The sequence below is a fragment of the Lissotriton vulgaris genome, chromosome 1_1 (assembly GCF_964263255.1).
Source record: "Lissotriton vulgaris chromosome 1_1, aLisVul1.2, whole genome shotgun sequence".
Taxonomy (NCBI): Eukaryota; Metazoa; Chordata; class Amphibia; order Caudata; family Salamandridae; genus Lissotriton; species Lissotriton vulgaris.
This window is the reverse complement of record NC_141685.1, coordinates 372,257,904-372,275,770: the sequence shown is the minus strand read 5'-3', so window position 1 is coordinate 372,275,770 and position 17,867 is coordinate 372,257,904. Positions and strand designations below refer to the sequence as shown.

The 17,867-nt window shown below is 49.7% G+C and overlaps 1 protein-coding gene across 8 annotated transcripts in view; it reads right to left on the bottom strand.

Moving 5' to 3' along the window:
* OSBPL9 (oxysterol binding protein like 9) overlaps positions 1-17,867 on the bottom strand; it is a 1,205,712-nt gene that overhangs the window by 450,895 nt on the left and 736,950 nt on the right. The gene's annotated exons all lie outside the window — the stretch shown is intronic.

The following is a 17,867-nucleotide window of genomic DNA, read 5'->3' as shown; positions in this document are numbered from 1 at the left end:
CTGGCTCTATCACACTTGGTATCGGTCTAGGGCACTGGCACTCAAAGTACGGCCCGCGGGCCGGCCGCGGCCCGGCAAGCCTTCCTTGGCGGCCCGCGGACCTTACCGACATAATATCTGTGTTCTTCTCTTTTTTTCAAGCGTCAGCAAACACCTCTGGTAGCAGCAGTGCAGACTCAGGGAGACTGCTCTGTGGGGGCCGGGTGATTCCAGCCACAGTCTGAGTGGAGCTGCAGGGGCGCTAAGAAGAGGTGAACAAAGCCTCATTTACATGTAAATGGTATTTTAAAGACCTGCGAAGTACTGGGGTGCGGCTGCTGTGTGTTTGCCCAGGAGGCTGTGTCAGCCCGGGCTGACACACACAGGGGTGGGGGGAGAGGACAGCAGGGACAGAGCCTGGGTGAGGTGGGAGGGCAGAGCAGGGAGTGAGAGCCCAGTGAGGTGGGAGGGCAGAGCAGGGAGTGAGAGCCCAGTGAGGTGGGAGGGACAACTGTAACAGACAACTCCTGAGGCGGAAGCCGGGAGGTACGATCGCCGTTTTTTTTAAAGCACTGAAAATTGAAAATCTGTTTTAAATACCGGTTGTTGCACATTTTCTCGAGCACTCCACCCTCCTTAGAGCTGCTCACACACACCGCTCAGCCGATCTTAACGCTGCCGCGGGCCTGTCAACAATTTGCCGCCATCAATCAGGGAAGTGAGGCCACGCCCGCCGCCCTTAGGCCACGCCCCCTGGAGACTATATAAGACGCGCTAATTCCTAAGCCCGCATTAGCCTGTTACAGACAATTCCTGAGGCAGAAGCCGGGAGGTACGCTCGCCGTTTTTTTAAAGCACTGAAAATTGAAAATCCGTTTTAAATACCTGTTCTTGCACATTTTCTCGAGCACTCCCCCCTCCTTAGAGCTGCTCACACACACCGCGCAGCCGATCTTAATGCTGCCGCGAGCCTGTCACCAATTTGCTGCCATCAATCAGGGAAGTGAGGCCACGCCCCCCCCCCCCCCCTGGAGACTATATAAAACGCGCTAATTCCTAAGCCCGCATTAGCCAGTTACAGACAACTCCTGAGGCGGAAGCCGGGAGGTACGATCGTCGTTTTTTTTTTAAAGCACTGAAAACTGAAAATCTGTTTTAAATACCTGTTGTTGCACATTTTCTCGAGCACTCCCCCCTCCTTAGAGCTGCTCACACACACCGCGCAGCCGATCTTAACGCTGCCGCGGGCCTGTCAACAATTTGCCGCCATCAATCAGGGAAGTGAGAACACGCCCACCGCCCTTAGGCCACACCCCTCCCACTTTCCCCAAAAGGATGTGCCTCAGCCGGACGCGCAGTGGACGCGCGCTGTGGGCACGCCGCCGGCGCGCCAAAGGTAAGCCTGTCTGCGCCCGTCCGCGCCAGTACGAGCCCAGGGCCCAGTCCCCCTGTTCCTCTCGACTCATTTCCCATTACCTATTCATCAGACACTCTTCGGAAACTGGCACCCTAGACCTCTGTTTTCACTCAATCTCTCCCGATGAGCATCATAACAAATGCAATCATTGTTCATACAAACTCACTCCACAGTCACCCCCCAAAATGAGGACAATCAAAATGGCTCTGCTTAACTGCAGATCCCTCCCCAAGCACAGCACCGAAATAAACCTACTAATAATGAACAACAACATTGAAGTGCTGTTTCTCACGGAAACATGGATCAATTCTGCATCCTACCCAGACATAGTCCAAGCCCTCCCTCCGGGCTATACAATTAAACATCTGGACAGACCGCAAGGATCAGGAGGCGGATTAGCAATAATCACCAAAGCCCACCTCACCTGCCATCTTAAGGACAGTCCAGTCCTCAACTGTGAAAACGCCCACTTTTCCCTACATCTCTCCCCGAAGAAAACTCTGTTGGGTCTTCTCATATACCGACCCCCGGGACCACTTGGACAGTTCCCTAACTCCCTGGTAGAGACTGCCACCTCCCTTGCCTGTTTATCTTCCAACTTTACAGTGCTAGGAGACCTTAACATCCACTTCGATGACCCAGGGAACAAAATAGCGGGAGACCTCAAAGAAGATCTTTCAGCACTCAACCTCTCCCTGAAAAACCTCCTGCCCACTCATAAAAAGGGCCGTTTTTTGGACCCTATCTTTTCAAATATCCCAGAACTCTCCACATCCTCACCCCTACCCATCCCCTGGACAGATCACCACCTTATCTTCCTCAAAATCCCAATCGCCAGCCAAATCTGCCCCAGCCTTCCACCCCAAGAGCCTTCGCGTCCGTGGCACAAACTAAACACGGATGCCTGGACTAACCAGCTCATAGCCTCCACCCCTGCCTTGAATCCGGATCCCTCACTAGCAGACATCCAATTCCGAGATTGGATAGAATTGTCCCTGGACGCAGTTCTCCCCGTCAAGCAGCTCCCCAGTAAGAGGAGTTCGTACAAATCCCCCTGGTTCACTTCGGAACTACGAGATCTCCGAAAAAAATGCAAAAAACTGGAACGTCTCTGGAGAAAAGATTGGAACCCAAACAACAAAGAAATCTATAAATCGGCCATGAAGCAATATAAAACTCTCATAAAAAATACACAAGCTTCCTATTACGAAGGGAAAATCATGGCTGCCTCCAACTCCTCCAGGGAGACCTACCGCATAGTAAAAAGTCTAATGAAAGTCCCTGAACCGCAGCCGGCCGCTGATCCCACCGGTGCCATGTGCCCTTGGACCCTTCAAACTTCAGACCCATCTCCCTCCTCCCAGGCATCAGCAAAGTGGCAGAGAGAATTGTAAATGAACAGCTCTCAACATTCCTAGAGACTAACAACCTCCTTCGCCACTCGCAGACAGAGTTCAGACCTGGACAGGGGACTGACACCGCCCTTCTGGCCGTAACAGAGGAGACAAGGTCCATTCTGGATGCAGGAGGATCAGTGGCAGTGATTCTCCTGGACCTAAGTGCCGCCTTCGACACGGTGGACCACACCATCCTCCTCCACCGTCTCCAAAAAACGGGCATCTCAGAGACCGCCCTGGCATGGCTAAAATCATTCTTGGAACACAGGACCTTCCAAGTGGCCGACAGCCACGGTCACTCTAAATCTCTCCCCCTGAACTGTGGAGTCCCTCAGGGCTCCTCCCTGAGCCCCACACTTTTTAATGTTTACATGGCCCCTTTGGATGACATCGCTTCTCCATTCGGCATAAAGGTGGTCATGTACGCCGACGACACACAACTAGTCGTCTCCATCAACCAGGCCGATCAATCAATGGAGAACCTAGTCTCCTGCCTGCACAATATATCTATATGGATGGGTGACTCCAGGCTCAAACTCAACGGAGAGAAATCCGAAATCGTGCTTCTAGGCGACCCAAACAAACTTCCCAAAACCCTTGCCTGGCCACCTAGCATGGGCACCCCCCCCCCCCCCCCCCCCCCCATACCAAAACAAGAAATCAAAAGCCTGGGCTTCTGGCTAGACCAGGACCTTAGCTTCAGAGCCCAAGCAAGAAAGACAGCCGGCACCTGCTTTGGGCTCATGCGAGCAGCCCGTAAGATCCTTCCGCTTATCCCCCTCCAGTCTAGGAAAATTCTGATTCATGGCCTCATCATATCGAGATTAGACTACGGAAACGCCCTATAGCTAGGCGCACCAGTTGCTGTCATAAAAAAACGTCAGCACGCCCAGAACGCTGCAGCAAGACTACTTACGGGAACGAAATCTAGATGCTCAGCTAAACCCTCCCTCAAGGCGCTTCACTGGCTTCCCATCCAAGAGCGCATCTCTTTCAAAGCCTTGTGCATCTCCCATAAAATCCTACAAGGCAAAGGTCCACCAATACTGAGACCTCTCATCAAGCCTCACAAATCAACCCGATAGCTCAGGTCCCACACCCTGTTTCTGGCGAGCGTCCCCAGAATAAGGAAAGCACGCACTGGCGGCCGCCGCTTTTCTTATAACGCTCCAAAGCTCTGGAACAGCCTCCCCCTCAACATTCGCAAAGAAAACAATCTACTCTCATTCCGCAGACTGCTGAAAACCTGGTTGTTCCCCCAATAATCCATCCCCAGGAGTACTGTCAAGCTGTTACGTTAGCGCTGGGACGCCCGAGGGTAGCTACGCGCTCTATAAATCCTTAATCAAATCAAATCAAATCAGTGAGAGCCCGGTGAGGTGGGAGGGCAGAGTAGAGAGTGAGAGCCAGGGTGAGGTGGGAGGTGGGAGGGCAGAGCAGGGAGTCAGAGCCCAGTGAGGTGGGAGGGCAGAGTAGAGAGTGAGAGCCAGGGTGAGGTGGGAGGGCAGAGCAGGGAGTGAGAGCCCGGTGAGGTGGGAGGGCAGAGTAGAGAGTGAGAGCCCGGGTGAGGTGGGAGGGCGGAGAAGAGATTGAGAGCCCAGGTGAGGTGGGAGGGCAGAGAAGAGAGTGAGAGCCAGGGTGAGGTGGGAGGGCAGAGTAGAGAGTGAGAGCCAGGGTGAGGTGGGAGGGCAGAGCAGAGAGTGAGAGCCAGGGTGAGGTGGGAGGGCAGAGCAGAGAGTGAGAGCCAGAGTGAGGTGGGAGGGCAGAGCAGAGAGTGAGAGCCAGAGTGAGGTGGGAGGGCAGAGTAGAGTGAGAGCCCGGTGAGGTGGGAGGGCAGAGCAGGGAGTGACAGCCCGGTGAAGTGGGAGGGCAGAGTAGAGAGTGAGAGCCCGGGTGAGGGGGGAGGGCAGCAGGGAGTGAGAGCCCAGCTGAGGTGGGAGGGCAGCAGGGAGTGAGAGCCCGGGTAAGGTGGGAGTGGAGCAGGGAGTCAGAGCCCAGCTGAGGTGGGAGGGCAGAGTAGAGAGCGAGAGCCTGGGTGAGGGGGGAGGGCAGCAGGAAGGCGAGAGCCCAGCTGAGGTGGGAGGGCAGCAGGGAGTGAGAGCCCGGGTGAGGTGGGAGGGCAGCAGGGAGTGAGAGCCCAGCTGCGGTGGGAGGGCAGCAGGGAGTGAGAGCCCGGTGAGGTGAGAGAGGGCAACAGGGAGTGAGACCCCCAGTCAGGTGACGGAGGGCAGAGCAGGGAGTGAGAGCCGGGTGAGGTGACAGAGGGCAGCAGTGAGTGAGAGCCGGGTGAGGTGAGACAGATAAAGACATATAGAGACAGATAGAGACAGGGGCAGACATAGGTAGATAGGGTCAGAGACAGACAGAGACAGATAGAGGTAGAGACAGGGTCAGAGACAGGGAAAGATAAAGGCAGAGACAGATAGAGGCAGAGACAGACAGCGATAGAGACAGAGAGAGCGACAGAGAGAGAGAGATAAAGACAGAGATAGAGGCAGGGATAGATAGAGACAGACAGAGGCAGAGACAAACAGAGACAGACAGAGATAGAGACAAAGAGAGATAGAGGTAGAGCCAGACAGACGCAGACCGAGACAGGCAGAGACAGAAGGAGAGGGAGGGAGACACAGAGAGAGGGAGAGGGAGACAGAGAGAGGGGAGACAGAGAGAGAGGGGAGACGGAGAGGGGGGAGACAGAGAGAGAGGGGGGAGACGGAGAGGGGGGAGATGGAGAGGGGGAGAGAGGGAGGGAGACAGACAGACAGACAGAGGGAGGGAGACAGAGAGAGGGAGGGAGTCGGACGTGTATCAGTATCTTGATATCTATCAGGTTTTCTCAAATTATCCCCGTTTCTGAGGTTATACCTCTTTTCAGAGGGCTCCTTTTGAGGAGACAGAGGGAGAGAGGGAGGGAGGCTGTAATTAGAGGGAGTGCTGGTATATCATTTTGGTCTGCCTCTGTCTTTTGCTATTCAGTGGTTTTGAACGGGCATCAAGTTGACAATACTGATCATGTTGTGGGCACAAATTAAGCTTGAACCCACTGGATGAGGCTTGTACCACCAAACCTTCCAGTGGTGAATGTGAAGACAAACATTTTGTGTCACAGGGTAAAAGTCTATGGCACTGTGTAATCTTTTACTGAACTGCAATGTTTCTCCTGGGCACTTAGTATTGGCTCCAAGAATGCTTCAGTGAATAACAGCAAGGGTTAGACACAATGGCTGAAGGATGGCATTCAAGATGCTTGACTGCTACAACACAAGTAGATGAATAACAGTCTTAAAATGGTGGTACTGAGGGATAAGGAATGTCCTCTGTAGGAAGTTGGCTCTGTATATACTATACACTATACCAAAGTAAGGTATAGTGTGCAGTGGATTTAAAGAGGCTAAAGTAGAGAATACTAATGCTCTCTTTTGTGGTAGTGTGGGCAAGCAGTTAGGCTGATCAGAGGGCTGTGTTAAGCATTTGTTACGAAAAAACAGAGAGAGGGAGGGAGGGTATCACTGATGGATTCGTACTCCCTAAACAAGTTACATAACAAAAGAGAATCCACCTAGCAATGTATGGAAGTGTTCCTCACAGTGGTGGGGAGCACTTAGTGTTTCTTAAAATACCCCTCACACACCAAAAGGACCCTTGGTGTCATGCTTCATCATTGGGTTCTCCGCACCCCTCTACAGGATGCGGCGTGCTACGACCTACGGCTACGCGGGAGCACTGATAATCAACCATATATGGTGCATGTGAGGGTATTATGTGAGTGAGTGGTGGGATGAGTGAAAAGTTTAAAAAGTACCTGGCTCGTTGGACTCTTAAAAAGTTTTTATTTGGTCCCCGGGCTGGTGCTATTAAAAGAAATATGGTGCGAGGTGTTTAATGTAGTGATTATGTACATCACCTCATGTGTGCGTCGACATGTTTCGGAGACAGAGCTCCTTCTTCAGGACAGGGTGCACAACTTCCCCACCTTACTCACGTTTCATTACACAAAGAATGATGTGTATTTACAAAACAGTGAAAAATAATAATATGTGTATAATTTATAGGTTACAATGTACCTACAGCGGTAATGCTCAAGAAAATGCAAATTGCAATATTTGTCTTTAAAATGTTTTAAGCATCATGAGCCTCCTGAAAGTCTGGGGTGGTAATTGCCAATTTGCAATGAACTCAGTGGGAGTTCTGATCCATGTTGCCCCATCCAGCGCTGAACAAAAGAACAATGCTGGATAAAAATATCACCAAGTAGAAGCAGCTGTCACAACACTGCTGTTTTTGTTGCTTTTAACACTCTAAATTAAGAACACAGAAAATGTCCATCTCCCTGCAATCTGTGTCGGTCCTACTCAGACCTGCCAAAACCTACTTTCAAGAGTAGCTTGTCATTTTCTATGCCCTACTTTGCCAAGCACTTTTTCAATTGAACAGATATTCTGCTAACCTAGGGCAACTGTTATTTTATTTGTATGTGTCTAGTATAAGGATCTCAACTCTCTGATGTAAGAAAAGGAATGTTACTTACCCAGTAAGCATCTATTCATAGCGTATAGTGCCGTCGATTCATATGATTAGCATTATCCTGCCATCTAGTGTTGGGCTCATACAATTACAAGCTGTTTTTTTCTTTGAAGAAATCTTCGAGTCACGAGGTATAGTGACCCCTCCTCCAGTGTGTATTGCTAAGGGTTCCTTGGCTCCTGTGTCAGATTGTTTTTGGCTCATCCAGTGAGTGTTACAAAATTAAGAGCAATAAAGTGACCGAATAAAAAAGGACATGCATATAGAATCCTAAGTGTGTTAAATATACCTTAAACTGTTAGAAGTAATTCAACCAAAAGCTTCCAGAGGAGGTAGATGGGTGCATATAAATCCACGGCACTACATGCTACGAATAGATGCTTACTTGGTAACATATTCCATTTGTAGCATGTGTTGAATGTAGATACATACGCTTAGCATTGACTGTAAAGCAGTTCTCACCCTTGTTGTGGATAGCGACTGGTTGAATCACTTATTGAAATCATGTTTTTAGTACAGCTTCACATTATCTTGCTTGTTGATTAGCAAGTACATCAACACAATAGTGCTGAATGAATGTTTTTGGGTTATTCCATACAACTGCTTCCTAAAAAAACATAGTGGCTACTTGTTTTCTTGTGGATTGAGCCCAGGGTGAATATTGTGGCACCCTTTTGATAGCAAGTTTGAATACATCTGACTATCCATCTAGTAATTCCTGCTTTAGATATTGGTGCTGCTTGATGTGGTTTGTTAAAAGCAACAAACATTTGTTGTGTTTTCCAAAATGACTTTGTTCTGTCGATACAGAACATAATGGTAAATCTAGTGTATGAAGCGCCCTTTCTGCTAATGAGTCAGTTTTGGGGAAAAACACTGGCAACTCTATGGTTTGGCTTGTATGAAAAGCTGACACAACTTTGGGCAAAAATGAGGAGTTAGTTCTTACAAATAGCTTATTCGCATAAACTTTAAAGAATGGTTCTTGCAAAGCGAGTGCTTGTAATTCACTTATTCTTCTGAGAGATGGGATTGCTTCTAGAAAAGCCACCTTCCAAGTTATGAACTGGAGTTGATATGAACAAAGTGGGTCAAAGGGTAGTCCCATAAGCCTGGTAAGTACAATATTCAAGTTCCAGGTTGGGGCCGGTGGAGTGGAATGTAGTATAACTCTTTTTAGCCCTTCCATGAATGCTTTAATGCCTGGTATTTTAAATATAGACATATGTTGTCTATTTTGCATGTATGCCGCTAGTGCTGCTAAGTGTAGCCTAATAGATGTGTAAGCAATCTCTGTTTGCTGTAGATAACCTATATCTTGTACAGTAGGTGATAACGGCTGTATTTGTTTATCTCTACAAAGAAAATTACAAAGCTTTTCCAATTAGCTGCATAACACGCTTTAGTTGTAGGCCTACAAGCTTGCCTAAGCATAGACGTGCATTCTTGTGGTTGCTTTAAAAGTTTAAATTCTAAGACAGGATTGGGGTGTATGGTCCTACCTTGATCTTAAGTTAATAGGTGTGGCCAAAGGGGTAGTTTCTTGTATGGCACTAGATATAGTTGCATATGGGTTGTGAACCATGCCTGCCGTGCCCATGTTGGGGCTATTAGGATTAGCATCAGAGAGGTTTGTGTTAACTGTTGAACTACATATGGAATGAGTGGGAGAGGAGGAAAAGCATAAGCCAATACTCCTGACCAATTCATCCATAGGGCGTTGTACTTGGGATCGCGGGTGAGGGAACCTGGATGCAAAGTTTTGGCATTTGGTGTTGAGGTTAGTGGAAAATAGGTCCGGTGTCCACCTCCAATTTAAGTAAGAGTGAAGCAGTGTCTGATCAATCTTCCACTTATGCATCTGTTGATGTGTTCTGCTGAGAATATCTGTGAAGTCGTTGTCCTCCCCAGGTAAGTATTCTGCTAGGAGGTGGCTTTTGTGGTCAATTGCCCAGTGCCAGTTTCTCTCTGAGAGGAGAGATAGCTGTGAGAAATGCGTCCCCCTATATTTTTAACACAATGCATTGCAGTCAAATTGTCTGTTCGTGTCAGCACTATTCTGTTGTACAAGTGAATGCAAAAAGATTTGAGGGCTAGCTGAACTGCTAGCAACTCCAGATGGTTGTAATGCTGCTGTGGTTGAGCTACTATCCATAGACCACAAATTGTGAGATCCTCCATATGTGCCCCAATCCCTGAAGGGATGCAGCCGTAGTAATGGTGATTTATGGAACTAGGGCTTTGAAGGGCCGGCCCTCCAACAAGTTTTTCCTGTTCCACCACTGCAGAGATCGATGAGTTGCAGGCCCTACTAACACTAGATCTTGTAGAGCCCCATTTGCTTGAGACCACTGGGATTTCAGAGTATGTTGAAGTGGGCTGGCATGCAAATGGGACTTTTGTAAATATATATATATTTTTTTAATTTTGACAAACTTTATTGCAGATCAGTCAAGAGCTTACAATAATATTGCAGTATAACAAGTGGGTCATTGCTTCACAGTAACGAGGTCAATATGAAAGGCAGAACTTTCAAGGCCCCCCCTGTCCCAACTATAATGAACATTGCAGTACAGAATAATATTTTGAAATACCCCTCCATCTGTCCAGTCTTCTCCCAGGTCTTCCAGTGTATACATTCTTAAAACGCCTACTCCTGCCCATTTACTGTGCTAATATTTCGGTTTCTGAGGTGTGTGGCAAATGACTCTGAAATATCTAATGGTCTGAATTGCACTGGCATGAGTTCCCAATAAGTACTGAGTTGCTCCTGGCAATGGGCAGCATCCGATAACCATGCGGTGTATGGGTGCAGGTCTTCGGCCTCAATTTATTGCTACCCTACGCTTAGCCAGCAGTAGCAGCATCGCTACCAAACGACGGTGTATAACCAGTGTCTGCTCGACATACCCCGGCGGCAAATGAGACGCTGGTAACGATTTCACAAACCCTCTCCCAGAACTCTGTCACTCTCAGGCATTCCCAGGCTAAGTGCCGAAACGTGGCTCCTTCTGTGGAGCAGGGACAGTCCCATTTTGTGCAGCTGCAGTGGTGTGCGCTATAGTTTGTGGAGATTTTTAAGTACTCATGGGGGCGCACCAAAATGAGAGTCCAAAAAGAATAAATAGAAAAATGTTCTTTATTTATCTTTTTTCAGATAAAAGCACGTCAATAAAACATGTAGCGAGATCAGCCAACGCGTTTCACTCCTACCAAGGAGTTTCTTCAGGGCTGAAAAAACAATAAAAGACAAAATATTCCCATCAATTGCCTGCATGGCCAAGTGTGTACATATTTACCCTTTTGACATTACATCAATGGTGACTCATTTAGGGTACATGGTTCCCTAGGAACCAGGAAAAACAAAGAAAAAACACAGTAGCCTATTGCCAGGGAAAGAATGAACAGCGAATATTTGTTAAATTTAAAACTTTAAAAACATCCCTTTCTAAGCGGTTACTACCACGGAAGGGGGGGGGGTTTACGTGGAAGACCGGAAAGAAAGGTTCAAAACATCCCCGATTGGGGAGAAGATTTTTTAGAAAGGAGAGAAAATATGATGTAGAGTGCTTAGTTGTGTTGTGTCATGCTTATATACATATATTACTAATCTCTCATACTATATGGTATAACTGGACTAAAAAACCTAGCAAACTGTACTCTTGGTTTATTCTATCCTACCGATGAGGTAAAAATAAGAAAACTACTCAGATATTACCTATTCACGACTATGCAATGATGATGGTAGATTTAAATGTGACTGTGTTATTGTGAAGTGAGAATTATGCTTTCTCCTACTGACAGCGGTTAACTCTTCTCCCCAATCGGGGATGTTTAAAATTAGAAGTAGGACCTCAGCAGACGGATATACATACTGCAGTAAGGATGTTTTGAACCTTTCTTTCCGGTCTTCCACGTAAACCCCCCCCCCCTTCCGTGGTAGTAACCGCTTAGAAAGGGATGTTTTTAAAGTTTTAAATTTAACAAATATTCGCTGTTCATTCTTTCCCTGGCAATAGGCTACTGTGTTTTTTCTTTGTTTTTCCTGGTTCCTAGGGAACCATGTACCCTAAATGAGTCACCATTGATGTAATGTCAAAAGGGTAAATATGTACACACTTGGCCATGCAGGCAATTGATGGGAATATTTTGTCTTTTATTGTTTTTTCAGCCCTGAAGAAACTCCTTGGTAGGAGTGAAACGCGTTGGCTGATCTCGCTACATGTTTTATTGACGTGCTTTTTTCTGAAAAAAGATAAATAAAGAACATTTTTCTATTTATTCTTTTTGGACTCTCATTTTGGTGCGCCCCCATGAGTACTTAAAAATTGCTTAACTGATCTGGAGAGCACAGCGACGCCAAACAGCAGCTGGTGTCGGGGTTGGCTGCACAAATATCTAACTGACGTGATTATAGATACCATTGGCACTGGAGTTTAGGTGCGGCATTTTTAAGGTCCGCTGCTGCTTTTTCGTACAAATAGTTTGTGGAGATATTTAAAGTGGATCAGGTGCAACCTGTAATTGGGGGATAGGCGCTCTGTCTGCTCACAACAGTATGTCCATCTTTCCTCCGGGATCTTGCTGCCTAGCTCCAGCTCCCTCTCCTCCCTCGCTTGAGCCGCGCCCAGTTGGGGGACTTCATTGTGATCCAGTAAATCCTAGTGACCATTTTCTGTGGAGTTACATTAAAATATAAGTAGTCCAGCGCCGCAAAGGCTGGGGGATGGGGGGCTCACGAAAGGTGTCATGGGTCACCCTGCAGGTCGTGTGCAATTGATAACAGAGCAAAGTGTCAAGTGCCATGGCCCCCTGAACAGAAGGGTTGGACAATGATTTAAGGAACTGTCCACCAGGGAACAGGTCCATAGAATTTTTAACTTCCAGTTCAGCAACTTAGCTTGATGCCCCCTTGTCCCGGAGTGGGGGAAATAGTGGATTTTCGGACAGCTGAGCTGGGGGGGCGTACAAAACTGGGAGGCAAAGCCGTTGTCGGAGTCCGTCCCACACCCATCGCATACATTCTACTGGTTCTATTTTACCTTGAGGTGCTTTGTACTTGTCGAACAAGGACGTTGTTAGCGGCCAAGGCGCTGCCCGATCTCTTTCCACCTCTACGTGGGGTTGAAAGGGAGTGGGGTACAGCCGGTGTTGTAGGAAGCTTACCTGTGCACTAAGTGCATATAACTGCATGACCGGCACACCCAGGACGCAGTTTGCCAGTGACAATGTCAGTACCTCGTATCATACCCTGGGCTGTCGACCTACCCAAGTGAGCGTTATCGAATTGGACCTCAGCCTATTGAAGAACCGCGCCGTCAGGGGCATCAGAATATTTGTGAAAAGATATAGAAAGTTTGAGAGGACCACCATCTGCGCTATAACGATGCATCTAGCAAGGACAGCAGCAGTCTAATCCAGATCGCTATGCGTGACTTGGGCCACTCCATAGCACATCCATAGTTTTTCCCTCTATAGTGTATCCATATCTCGGCTCAGCCAGATTTCTAGATATTTGACTGGTTCAGTGGCCCATTTAAAAGGATAGACTAAAAGCAAGGGACAGTTGACCCAGTAAGCGGGAAGAGCACCGATTTACCCCAGTTGATTTGTATGCCTGAATGTCCTCCAAACCGTATTGCCTCCCGCCTCAGGGGTGCAAGGTTGATACTAGGGACATGGACATAAAGGTTAACATCGTTCGCATATATCAACACCACCAGCTGTCATAGCCTAGCAACCAGTGGCTTTATGGCAGCAGCAACAAGAAAAGGAGGCAGGGAATAGCCCTGTCTGCAACCTCTGGTTATTTTGAATCACTCAGATACTTGCTCATTTAACCATACACGGACCATGGGCTGAGAGTATATGCGCTGGACCTTCTGGACGAATCCATTGTTGAACCCGAGTCCAGCCAACAGCGTGAAAAACACCCACTCTAGCATATCGAACACCTCTGTGTCTGTGAGGAGAGCCGCCACCGCCGGTATCGAGGACTGAGAATATGGTACACAGGTTATTCAAAGTCCCGCAGCCAGGTCTAAATCCGGATTGGTCCAGACGTGCAATCAGGGGTATGAGCAACAGCAAGCGGCTAAAGAGCTTTGCATACATTTTGGTATTGATATTTATTAAAGAGAGGGGGGCGCGATACGTGTCACATTCCTCAGGTGATTTGTCCGGCTTGAGGATTAAGACTATGATGGCCTCATGCAGGGATGGGGAAAGCCGCCCCACCGCCAGTGACTAGTGGTACATTTTGATGAGGTGTGGGGTTAATAAATCAGCATATTCCTTATAGAAGGTGGGCGTCAACCCGTCCGAATCAGAAGCCTTGCCAGCCGGCAGGCAACTATAACTCAAGCTATTTCCTCTGGCGTTATTGGACCGTCCAGATATTCCCTCTGGCCTGTTTCCAGGAAAAGCATTTCAATAGTGTCAAGGTATTCTTGCAATGCCGGCTGGCCCGCAGTCATGCCAACCGTGTATAATTTGGCATAAAAAAATACATAATGTTGGTTATTCGGTCAGTGATGTGACCAGCCGGTCATTGCTGTCTATGATTTCTGCCACATAGGCCGAGGCATGTGGTTTGTGCAACAAGCCCTCCAGGGTTTTACTAGGTCTATCTCCCTCCCCATATTGTAATGCTGCTGCCTCATTGCCAACATTTCACCTCCCTCTCTGCCTCTTCGTTATACTCAGATATTTTGTCTCTGATGTCTGCCATCATGATATGGCAAGGGTTCGCAGCCTGCTCAAAGTCTAGTCTACCTAGTTTGTCCTCCAGCCTGCTCAAGGTGCCCATTATCGCCCTCAGGACTCCTGCCTGTCTCCCAATGCATTCTCCTATTATCACAACCTTAAAAGCCGCCCACAATGTGGATGGCGAAGCTACCGTACCCAGGTTATTTGCGAAGTAGTCTATGATAGCAGTGCATACTTCCTCCCGACACGCAGCATCTCATAAGGCATGCGGGGGCAGCCGGCAGGAGAACGCCCACGGGGTAGTCCGCGGTATGGTCAGCATCCACCGATGCTGCCAAAGTGACCACGACCCTAATCATCAGCCAGAAATCAATGCGTGACCAAGATTGACGTGTAGAGTAACAACTGCTGCTTCTCTGTTCCCAATGTGTGTGTCGCCAAATATCCACCAGCATGTTGTCTTCAACTATGGTCCTAAGAGCGCCTGCTGCTTGCGAATGATGCTGTCTGGCCCCGGAATGATCGAACTGGCTATTTGGTGCAATGTTCTCCGTCACACACCTCTACCCCCAGGCCAAGACTTGCCACCAGTCTCCAGACCCGGAGAAGGAAGTCCGGATCGTCCTCATTCGGTTCATACACTGCTGCCAGTGTCATGGGCTGCTGAAAGAGCATCCCTGCAATGATAACATATCTCCCTTCCTTGTCTATGAATGTGTGGTTAGCCATGGTAGCCCTTTCCTAAGTAAGATAGCAATACACAAGGGGGCGTGGCCAGGCGCCGGTGAAGATGGCCACCTGACTCGGGGGTTCCGCGGAGCCGATCCTTTTCCCCACGCAAATCCGGCAATATTCGACAATCCCTACACCCCCTATGTAGCGCAGACTTGGCGTGAGTCAGAGGAGCTGATCGATCCAACTACGCTCCCGCTGCCCGTCTCCGGTGCCGCACTACGTCCAAGTCACCTGGGAACGGACGCCGGCTGGAAGATGCTGGTGCGGAGCTGACGGCCCGACGCGTCAGGCGAGGCCCCGGCTTAGCAGCCTAGTCGGAGCGGAGCCCAACTCGGCCTGTACTGAAACCTACGGCCTGCATCTTGGGGCCCAAAAGGTGAAGCGCTGCAAGTGTGGGGCCTAAGAATTAACCCTGAATTAACGCTGCCCCCAGTGTCAACGGTGGGAGCCAGCGAGGAGGTCGGCCTGGTGGCACATGAGGAGCGTGGCACGGAGCGTGTGTGTCCTGGAGGGGAGACTGGATGCTCGTCAGTAACCCCAGCCGGGGACGCAGCGGAGGCCAGAAGAACAGGACCAGGTAGGGGGCGGCACCAAAGAGCCTGGAGGGGGACCAAAATGGTGCAGGGGCCCCACAGACGACGAGAAGAAGGCCTGAAGGGCCGAAGAGAGTGCGGTGATGACCGGACATGGAGGCCCTGACAACTCCTCTGGCCATGTGAGTGGACCTCCTCACTGGGGACAGTGGTATACATCAGACACGGAGGTACGGACATCGTGGGGGCCCCAACCAGGTAGGAGGTTGGCTAGAGGGCATTGGTGCACGTGGACTGCACATCTTCGACGAGACTGCGGCCTGAAAGACGGTGCCGGGGGCAGAAGCGGAGTGCGACGCTTGCTGGGACGTGGCGGAGAGCGTATTGTGTGGACGACTAAAAGCCGGGGGCCCGGACCGGTGGTGAGGGGGCCCGCCCGGTAATTTGGGTGCCTGAGTGATAGCACGAGGGAGAGGGGGAGATCCTGGAGGAGTGCCAAGTATCAACGGTGGCAATAGAAGGTACTCCCGGATGGGCCCGTACGCACTACGTGACTGTGGCGGACCGCATGGGAACTCAGTTACTATGAGGCCCAAACAAACTACGAATACGCAGTCTAACAAATTGGATAAATATACGGTCCAGATGGGGACGCCGCAGTCGGAGGGTGCAGCAGGGGACCAGTCCGGCCTGAAAGAACCGTCGCTGGCTTCCATCATGGCGGCCATACAGTCATTTGGCGCCAACTTGGAGACGAAAATCGACAAGGTTTCCATCGAGGTCAACTTTCTCCGCGCTGACCTCAGTAAAACTTCGAAAAGACTAAAGCCAACAAAGCTGATATCAAGGAGCTCCAGACGTCAACCAGGGCCCTGGAACACCGCATAAACGATCTGGTACACCAACCATGCCAAATGGCCCTGCGGCTGGAGGACCAAGAAGGGAGGGCCCGCAGGAGTAGTGGAGAAGTGTGGCTCAGGGGTTAGAGGCGGCAGACCCGGAATCTGAGATCGGCCCTGGACCAGGGTTCAATTCCCCGCCTCGGCGGGTCTTGGGCTCAAAAATTCCACGGACTCGATAATTCTCGCTCCGGTGCCTTCTCGACTCACGGGTTCACACTCTGTGACTCTGGGCAATAGCTTGCTTAATCTCCACAACGGCCCCTCGCGGCGGGATGCCTGGCTTTCACCTTGTGGATACCCTGCCGGGGTTATCTCACAGGGGAATACCAGGACGGGTTCCCTAAGCAAGCGCCGGGAAACCCACTGCGGGTAGCTGTGCGCTATATAAGCTCAAATACAGTAATATCTGCGTAGTAAGTGTACCGGAGGTTTTGGAGGGGCCTAGCGTGGAACTCTTTCTGGAGGACCTGATCCTCAACCACCTAAAGCCTAAACGCCTGTCCAACATCTTCACCATAGAACAGGCACACCGTGCACCTATCCTTAGACCTAAACCAGGGGCACCGCCCAGAACAATAACCGCAAAAATCCTAAACTTTAGGGATAGAGACGCCATCTTGCAGACAGCCAGGCAGGCGGGGAACATGCAATACGAAATACAGCGAGAGAGGCGTTCCTTTGCAGGCGTGAAGGCAGCACTGAGGGAGAGAGGCATCAAATATATGATGTTTTTTCCTGCCAAGCTCAAAGTCCTTGCTGGGGCCAAATCCTTGTTCTTTACTTCACCATCGGACGTGCAGGATTGGATTGACCGGGAGTCGTCAAAAGCTCGGGACCGGGCTGGTGGTGAGAGCTGGAGAGATAATCAGGCTGCGTCGCTGGAGTCGACGGCCGAGAGGTCAGATGTGGATGGACCAAGTCAACGCTGTTAGGAGGTAAAGGTCCGTAAGTCCTCATTGGGGGACTCTTCGAGAGGTGGCTGAACATTGAGGGTGACGGACCTTCCGATGTGGACCTCTACATACTGTAACGTACTGCGGGAGTTGATGCTTGGGTGTGGGTCAAGCTCTCTCTAGTGAATCCTGGATGGTTGGGGGGGGAGATATTGCCTCCTGCAGGGATGTGGGCCATGTTCCGACTGGCAGACATTGTTGATGGCCCTTCCCTCTCTTCTGTGACTCCTTGGCCCATATAGTCCCACGATGGGCTGGAACATTGCCTAACTGGGTGAGGTGCAGACTCAAAATAGATGAAACTTAATCTCTATGGAGTGTAGGCTTTAATGGTACACTGTTATTATCTATGGGGTGGGCATGGGCGGCGGTTGGAGCTGGAGCCGACGCACGCTCCTCTTGGAGAAGGTTCATCGGGAAGGGAAGAAGGTTTTTTGTTTGTTTGTTTGTTTGTTCCACTTCCAGGTTGAGTACCGGTCGAAAGGCGCTCTGCTAACTGGGGTTGTGGGTAGTTCGAAGCCTACAGAGCAGGGAAGCAGGGCGGGGGGTTTGTTGCAGTTGGGGGGTGGGGACAAGAGGTTGTTAAGGTCACACCGAGGTAGGGCATATATTCTGGAACAGCAAAGCAGGAAGCACTGGAATGAACTGGCAAGCAACAGTGTCCATGGCTACGAAGTGGGATAAAAGTCTTTTATTGATTAGCTGGAACGTTAATGGTC